This window comes from Furipterus horrens, unplaced genomic scaffold (assembly GCF_987537825.1).
Source record: "Furipterus horrens unplaced genomic scaffold, mFurHor1.1.pri manual_scaffold_4, whole genome shotgun sequence".
Taxonomy (NCBI): domain Eukaryota; kingdom Metazoa; phylum Chordata; class Mammalia; order Chiroptera; family Furipteridae; genus Furipterus; species Furipterus horrens.
In genome coordinates this window covers 143,320,537-143,330,331 of record NW_028327174.1, presented here as the reverse complement: position 1 = coordinate 143,330,331, position 9,795 = coordinate 143,320,537, and positions in this window count along the sequence as shown.

The following is a 9,795-nucleotide window of genomic DNA, read 5'->3' as shown; positions in this document are numbered from 1 at the left end:
GTGTTACAATATGCTGTGGTAAGTTACCTGGATATGAGAAATGGGGTTTCAGTAACAGAAGAATAATAGCCTTCTGAATAGCAAGATATTCTACCATGGCTCACTGCAATAGTTTTCTATTACTCTTTAATGAGACAATGATGTAAAGCACTCTGTAAGTTTTGAAGTGATTCAACATGTAAATTATGACTTGGTTATAGAATATAATTCAATGTTCACATGATTTTTCAAGTGAAGTTGTGAATTGTTGAATTATTTGTTTAAAATATTATCTTTATAAATCTAATAAAAATAACATTTTTATCTTATACATGATAAAGATTTCCAAAGATAATTATAAAAATAACAGGATGACATGCTGGAAAAACTGGATGAGCTTAAACTATAATTTAAAATAATAGATTCTAATTAAATAGGAAAACTGGAAATTTGCTATAAATAATATGAAGAAAAAAACTATTTTTGCTTTACAGAACATGTGTCTGTGTGCTTACTTTACAATTATGTTCTTTTATGTCAAATGTGAATAATATTTATTTTGAGCTAAGCAAAATAATTCAAAATAAATCAAAATGATATCTCCATGAAAAAGGAATTTAATACATTTAGCATTGAACACATTATATATTTTAAGGCATCACATTATACACAAATTGGGCACCATGTCATGCCCATAACACATGACTATCTAAGATGGCCAAGTCAGCATGTCTTTGCCTTCAGACCAATAACACAGTGAAACAGTTTTTAACATAAGTCCTGTTGAGTTTGATTTTTCAGCTGTTTTAGACTTAAATAGACACGCTGATTTCAAAACAGCTGTTAGTTTTCTTCTGTCACGTCAAGTTTTTTATGTGAAGCTTATCTTAATGTGACCACTCTAGGCTGGATTGGGCCTGGATCGATGGAAGCACTAGTGCTCTCCTATTGGCTGAGAGTAAATCTCCCTTGAGTGAGGAGGGGGGGATGACCTTGGATACCAGCAACAGCTTTATACTTGTCTAGTCTACTCAGTTACACATGAGACAGTGTGGTGAGGGTTGTGTGCCCCTCTATATAGTGAATTGTATTCCGAAGTGTAGTCTGAGTTCTTATGTGTATAACAAGGAGTTAGCAGAATTTATTTTTTTATTTACATACTTATTTTCTTTCCTACAGATCATGTCTGCCTCTGCTCTTTCTTGTCATAAGTGCCTAAACAACCCTGATTTGTTTTGTTCTATCTGTGGCAGTTTCACCATTCCCAAAGGACAAACATCAGTGTATTTGTCAGGCAAACCTATTTTGCATATTTTAACATAAAACTTGGTGATTAAGATAAGTCTTGGGTCCCTCACAAGGGTTGTAAGCAGTGTGTTCAGAGTTTATGATTGTGGCTGAAGGGAACACGTGATATATTGCCATTTGGTATACCTATGGTTTGGCGAGAACCCACAGATCATTCAAGTGACTGTTCCTTTTTTATAGTGAAAACATCAGGATATAACAAGAAAAATAAAAGTAAAATAGAGTATCCTAGTCTACCATCAGCTATCCACCCAGTGCCTCATTCAGTTGAATCCCAGTGCCAGTTTTCATTGCACTACCCTCTTTTGAAAAACAGGAGTATGGTAAAGAACTAAGTGACAGCAATAATGAAGATTTTGAAATTGAAGATGACTCAGTTCATAGGGCATTTGATCAGCATGAGCTGAATGATTTGGCATGGATTTGGGACTACCCAAAAAGGCTTCAGAACTCCTAGCATCAAGACTGCATGAGAAAAACTTGGTTGAAAAAGGAGCAAAGGTACATTTCTGCATTACTTTTGAAGTGACAATGGCTTTATGTATTGCCATAACATACATGGTTTAATGAAGGAATTGGGAATTCCAATCTATAACACAATTGAATGGTGACTGTTGATCAATAGCTCAAAGCGAAGGTTGAAGTGTGTCCTCCTTCACAATGGAAATTTATTTGATGCACTCCCAATTGGTCATTTAGTTTGTATTCATGAAAAATATGAAGACATAAAGAGAGTCATTGATCCGTTGCAATATCACAAGCACAATTGGATCATCTGTGTTAATCTTAAAATGATCTGCTTCCTTCTTGGTAAGCAACACTGATATACCAAGTATCCCTGTTTTCTGTGTATGTGGGACAGCAGAGCTTGTGAGAAGCATTGGGTGGAATCGAATTGGCTTCCAAGATCTGACCTCAAACCTGGCGATCCAAACATTCTACATGAGCCACTTGTTGACGGAAAGAAAATTATATCCCCACCTCTGCACATAAAACTGGGTCTCATGAAGCAACTTATTAAAGCTTTGCCAACTGAAGGGGATTGTTTCATGTATTTCATTTTGGCATTTCCTAGCCTGTCATTTGAAAAGATAAAATACCTTAATATGTATGTCTGGTAGCAGAACTTTACTACGTGTACACAATTTGACTTACAGTAACAATATATATCCTTTATATGAATAAAATAACTCAAAAAACAGTATATTCAGGTAATTTTTTTCTTTATTTTTCTCTGTATGTATATTTTGTATAACTTTTGGGACAACATGAGGGTACACTATACCTTAAAAAATTGACGTGATAGAGAAAAATTGGGGTCATTTTTGGATTCAGATGCCAAAGTTAGTCAAAAACAAGTGTCTGATATCACTCAATGAAAATTGAGTTTCCCAGTGTAATCAACAGAACATCTTGAGTTTAGTTAGCTATTCAATCTTCTCTCTATTCACCACTCACCTTTTCTATCACTAACATTCACTACCATGGGTTGGCTGAAATGCGTGCTTTTTGTGTTCTATGAAAATTCCATTTTTTGTTAACAAATAACCTATGCCCTTAAACTTCCCAAATTTTAATCACGAAGTATAAGAAATGTTTCTTTTATCCAGAGAAATATTAGATTCTTGATTGGGGTTTAATTAAGTTTATGAAATGTATTACTTTGTGGGATTTAAAACTATCCATTGTGTCATCATGTCCTGGTCTTCATAGAGAACATCTAACAAGAACTTTCAGATGATCAAGAATGTATCAGGATCTCAACAGGAATATTCATCATTATCAAATGACATTTATCTCTTTAAAAAATATGGAAGTTTATACCTAAACATAATAAAGGCCATATGTAAAAATTCTACAGCTAATATCATACTCTACAGTGAAAGGTTGAAAACTTTCCCTTTAAGATTAGAAACAAGACAAGGGTGTCCACTACTACCCCCCCTTTTCAACTCAGTATGGAGATACATCAAAAAATTAAAAATGAATCTGCCTTTTGACCCAGCAATCCCACGTCAGAAAATATATTCAAAGGAACCCAAAACACTGATTCAAAAGACTATAAGCACCCCTATGCTCACTGCAGCATTTACAATCATCTAGATATGGAAGCAGCCCAAGTGTCCATAAGTAGATAAGTGGGTAAAACACCTATGGGACATATACACAATGGAATATTATTTAGCTACAGAAAAGAAGAAAGTTTTACCCTTTGTGACAGTATGGATGGACCTGGAGAACATTATGCTGAGTGAAATAAGCCAGGCAGAGAAAGACAAAATACCATCTAATGAACAAACTGAACTACCAAAACAGAGACAGACTCATAGATGGAGAGCAGAGGACAGCTAGTGTGGGGTGGGGAGTGTTAAGAAGTGGAGGGATTGAGCAAAAAGGAAAAAGGACTCATGGACATGAACAACAGTGTGGTGATTGTGGGGGGATGGGTAATAAGGAGACTAAGTGGTAATGAAAAAAATATGATAAAAAATTATTCAATAGACTTCCAATAAAAATGGAGACATAGGTATACATGCTTTGTCTCCTTGAGCAACCACAAGAAAAGTAACAACTAACCTGTAAACAACACCCAGAACTACCAGAAAATCGAACTGTATGAACTCCAACAACAAAGGATTTAAAGAAGCCACATTGATCCAGCTGGGTAGGAGAGGCAGAGATACAGAATTGGGGCAGAGAGGTGAGGAGACATGGTGCAGCAGTGGCAGCAGTGGGACAGGTGGTACTACATTCACCTGTGGTGGTGAATAACTGGGAGGGATACCTTGGAAATGAGCAATCCCAGTCCCAGGCCAGATCACTTGGCCCAGCATTCCAGCATCAGGAATATAAAGCCTGATAACCTATGGCTGTAAAAACCAGTGGAGGTTCTCAGGAGAGTTTGTTTAAAGGACCTGCAGAGACTTAGAATGTACACAAACCCATCCAGTACAACATTTACCACCAGGCAACACCTGGAATGGCACATGTTATATACAGAAAGTGGATGAAGTGACTGGAAATGGGGAAAGTGCTGGGAAAACCTCCAGAAACCAGGCAGTGGCATTGTCTCCTCTTCAATCTCCAACCCCCCACACACACACCACACACACCACACACACACACACACACACAGAACCACAAAGCAGTGATGCTGGTTTCCCCACTCTGGCAAATATCTAAGCTTCCTCTCCATACAACTCAACAGGTACACTAAGACAGGGAGTCAAAACAGCTCTACCTAACACACAGAAACAAAACACAGTGAGGCTGCCAAATTGAGGAAACAAAGAACTATGGCCCAAATGAAAGAACAGAACAAAACCTCAGAAAAGGAACTAAATGAAACAGAGATAGCCAACCTATCAGATGCAGAGTTCAAAACTTGGCAATCAGAATACTCAGAGAGCTCATTGAGTATGGCAACAACATAAAGAAAGAAATAATGGTTACACTAAGTGAAATAAAAAAGAATTCACATGGTACAAACAGTGAAGGGAAGGAATTTGGGCTCCAAATTAATGATTTGGAACATAAAGAAAAAGTAAACAGTCAACCAAAACAGAAAGAAGAAACAAGAATTAAAAAAAAAAAACAAGGGAGGTATAAGAAGACTCGGGACACCTCCAAAAGTGCCAACATCAAATCATAGGGATGCTAGAACAAGAAGAAGAGCAAGAAATTGAAAATTATTTGAAAAAAATAACAAAAAAAGTATCTTCCTTAATCTGGCAAAGGAAATAGACATACAAGTCCAGGAAGCATAGAAAGCCACAAACAAGTTGGACCCAAAGAAGACTGCACCAAGACACATCATAATTAAAATGTCAAAGGTTAAAGATAAAGAAATAATCTTAAAAACAGCAAGAGAAAAGCAGAGAGTCACCTACAAAAAAGTTCTCATAAGACTATCAGTTGATTTCTCAGGAGAAACTTTACAGGCAAGAAGGGACTGGCAAGAAGTATTCAAAGTAATGAAAACCAAAGACTTACAACCTAAGTTTATCTATCCAACAAAGCCATCATTTAAAAGGGAAGGGTAGATGAAGTACTTCCCAGACACAGTAAAGCTAAAGGAGTTCATCATCACCAAGCCATCATTGCATGAAATGTTAAAGGGACTTATTTAAGAAAAAAAGAAGATCAAAACTACAAATATTAAGATGACAACGAACTCACAACTATCAAAAACTGAATCTAAAAAACAAACAAACAACAACAAAATCCAACTACACAAACAACCAGAAAAGGAACAAAATCATAAATATGGAAATTATTTGGAGGGTTATCACCTGGGTGGGGGAATTAGGAGAATGGGGAAAAGGTGCAGGGATTAAAAAGCATAATTGGTAAGTACAAAATAGACAGGGGGATATCAAAAACAGTATAGGAAATGGAGAAGCCAAAAAACTTATATGCACAACCCATGGACATGAACTAATTGGGGGAGGGGACTCCTAGGGGGACAGAGAATATCAGGCAGAGGGGGGGCAAAGGTGAAAAATTGGGACAACTGTAATAGCATAATCAATAAAATATACTTATAAAATTATTAGAAGTCCTAGCCAGAGCAATTAGGAAAGAAAATAAATAAAAGGCATCCAAATCTAAGAGGAAAAAGTAAAATTTTTTGTTTGTTGATAATATAATCTTGTATATAAAAAATCCAAAGGAGTCCAACAAAAAATTTATTGAACTAATAAACTCAATGAATTCACAGGATACAAAAAAAAAAACAACATACAAAAATAATTTTGAATGCAAAAAAAAATGAAACTAGACCACCAACTTACACCATACACCAGAATAAACTCAAAATGGATCAAAGACTTAAATGTAAGCCATGACACCATAAAAGTCTTAGAGGAAGAAATAGGCAGGAAAATTTCAGATATCCCACGTAGCAACATTTTCACTGATATATATCCTAAGGCAAGGGAAATAAAGGAAACAATAAACAAATGGGACTACATCAAACCAAAAAGTTTCTGCTCAGATAAAGAAAGCATCAGCAAGATGAAAAGAAAACCAACCATATGGGAAAATATATTTGCCAATGATATCTCAGACAAGGGATTGATCTCCAAAATATATAAAGAACTCATACGACTCAACACCAAGAAGACAGACAACCCAATTGAAAAATGGGCAAAGGACCTGAACAAACACTTCTCTAAAGAGGACATACAGAAGGTCCATAGACATATGAAAGAATGCTCAACATCACTAGCCATCAGAGAGATGCAAATAAAAACCACAATGAGATGCCACCTCACACCAGTCAGAATGGGCATCACCAACAAATCAACAAACAACTTGTGCTGGAGAGGATGTGGAGAAATGGGAACCCTGGTGCATTGCTGGTGGGAATGCAGACTGGTGCAGCCACTATGGAAAACAGTTTGGAATTTCCTCAAAAAACTAAAAATGGAACTGCCTTTTGAACCAGCAATTCCATTGCCAGGATTATATCCGAAAAATCCTGAAACACCAATTTGAAAGAACCTATGCACTCCTATGTTCATAGCAGCACTATTTACAATAGCCAAGTGCTGGAAACAACCTAAGTGCCCATCTGTAGATGAGTGGATCAAAAAACTGTGGTACATTTACACAACGGAGTGCTATGTAAGAGAAAAAAAGAAGGAACTTCTACCATTTGTAACAACATGGATGGAACTAGAGAGCATTATGCTTAGCAAAATAAGCCAGGCAATGAAAGAAAAATACCTTATGCTGTCACCTATTACAGGAAACTAATGAACAACACAAACAAATGAGCAAAATTGAACCAGAGGTATGTAAACAAGGAGCAGACTAACAGTAACAAGGGGGGAGGGGGAGGGAGAGAAAAGGGTAAGAAGGGGAAGGGTCTAGTCAAAGAACATGTATAAATGACCCACGGACATGAACAACTGAGTGGGGACTGAATGTGGGAAAAGGGGGGGACAGGGTGCAGGGAAGCAAGAGGGGGAAATAAGTGGGACAACTGTAATGAAAAAACAAACAAACAAAATTTTAGTGGGGGAAAAATGAAAATATGAAGAATGAAAATGGAAGTTCAGAGAATATTAGCAGGACAAGGATTTTCCTTCACACTGTATATTTTTCTCCCTATCTGATCTCTCCAGAGTTTGGCATTCTAAAGAAGTAAGTAATGACATAAGTTTCTTTGCATAAAACTAATAAGACCAGTTGTTAATAGAGGTTTTTTTTGAGCAAGACGTTGACTGCAATGTCATGCCTAAAGGAGACATGCTTGGCCTCTGGTTGTTACCAAAAAGCCCCGAGGAACTGGGAATGACTTTTGAAAGTAATAAAAGCCCACGAGATAAAAGGCCTGGTACCTTGGATGGATGAGCGGTCCACGGCAATCTTTCCAGGGAAGGAATGAAGGTTGTGTTTCCTGAAAGATGGCTAGAAGGGACCTTAAGACACAATGGAAAACCTGAAGGACTTGGAAAAGACAGGTGTTTACAGGCAAGGCTGAATGGCGGGTATGTGGCTCAGCTTCTGTGCCCTGAAGGGGAGACTGAAGGTCACCCTAAGTGTTCCTTGTGTAAGTTCCAGCAAAGCAGAACTAAAGATCATAAGTGATCATTTGCTGCTCTTGTTGTGTTTATGCAAATGAACAGGATAAATTAAAAATGGACTTAATGCAGTCCCTTTAATGACAAGGAGGGTAATCTTAGGGAGAAAATTGTTGTTCAAGAAATATCACAATGATCAGTGGCAGACTATAAAGTAGCGCAGCTAACCATCTTTAAAGTTTCTTTTCATTTAAAGTATGTTTTCATTTGAAAGTTAAACTATGTCTGTGGTATCATCAAAGATGTTTAATTTACAGGCAAGAAGAATGTCAAATGCCTTGCAACTGAATGTCTTTCCAATAAGACAGTCCTACAGATTTAGAGACTTGTTTGTGGGTTATGTTACATAAATTAACATGTGTTTTCTGTTTTCAAAGGGCATAAGCCTATGATCTCATTGCCTGAGTGATTGTCTGTATGCATAGGCCTCACTTAATCCTCTCTGCAGCGCTGCCTCTTGAGACTCAATGGTTTGGCTGAACTAAGTGGCTGGGTTGGTGAAGTATGGGGTGGTCTGTGGGCTTCACTTTAAAACTGGTTTCTCTTTTCTATCCTAATGGCTTGGACAGAAAGGGCCCAGAGGTCTGAGAGGGGGAAAACCTAAAATATTTCTCTCAGCCCAAACTAAGTATGATGGGCAAAACGGTTTTGGACAGGTGAGATGTACCTGGCACACTTTCCTCCAAAGAAGCCCCCCTTTTTCCCCTAATGTGGGACATTGAAAAATTAATCCCTGCCTTTTGTTATCTAGTGGTTATGGATTGAATGATGTCTTTTAACCCTGTTGCCAAATCTGTTGCCCCCAGAATACAAAAAATGCCAGCCTGTTAAACCCAGCACTCCGTTGTCCATGGACATCCAACTGGCCTGGAGTCTGCACGATCCTTCCCCATGTGGGAAGGCCACCTTCCTCTCCACACCCCCACTCTTACTAGGGATTTCTGGACCCAAGGGTAGGTAGGACAACAACCATGTCCAGCTTGAAGCAGCTAGAGGAGCTCGAGACCTTCACCCATTGTCCTGAAGATTATAAAGGGTCTTAAGTCTGAGAGAGAGGGATTGTTATTTTTTATTGTTAAAATAATTAATTAATCATTTATTTAAAAAAAAAGAAGATGAAGAATATATAAAAGGGTGAAGCAGGAGAGCTTGTATGTATGACCAATGGGCATGGACTTGGGGGCGGGTGATTCCTGGATGAAGGGGGGTGCTGGATGGAGGGGAGCAAAGGGGAAAAATTGGGACTATTGTAACAATATAATCAATAAAATATAGTTAAAAAGCAAAACAAAACAAAAAATAATTTTTATGCACTAAAAATAAACTGTCTGAAAAACGAAAACATTCTCATTTACAATATCATCAAAAAACAAACAATAAAAATACTTATGATTAAATTTAACTAAAGACCTGAAATTCTACACCATGGAAACTATAAGACATTGATGAAACAAATTTAAGGAGACACAAATAAATAGGAACATATCCCATGTTCATGACAGGAACAGTCAATATTGTTAAAATGTCTATATTACCCAAAGCCATTTATAGACCCTATCAAAATTCACATGGCATTTTTTTCACAGAAACAGAAAACACTAAACCTAAAATTTGTATAAAACTACAAAAGATCCTGAATAGCCAGAGCAATCGAGAAAGAAGAAAGATGGAGGCATTGCATTTACTGATTTTAAATTATATTATAAAGCTATAGCAATTAAAAACAGTATGATAATGGCATAAAAATAAACACATAGACCAATGGAAGAGAATGAAGAATCAAGAAATAAAACACACATATATGACCAACTAATATTTGACAAAGACACACAAAATATTCAATAGGAAAAACATAGTCTCTTCAATAAGCCACATTGGAAAAATTTGATATCTACAAGCAACAGAATGAAATTGGCTC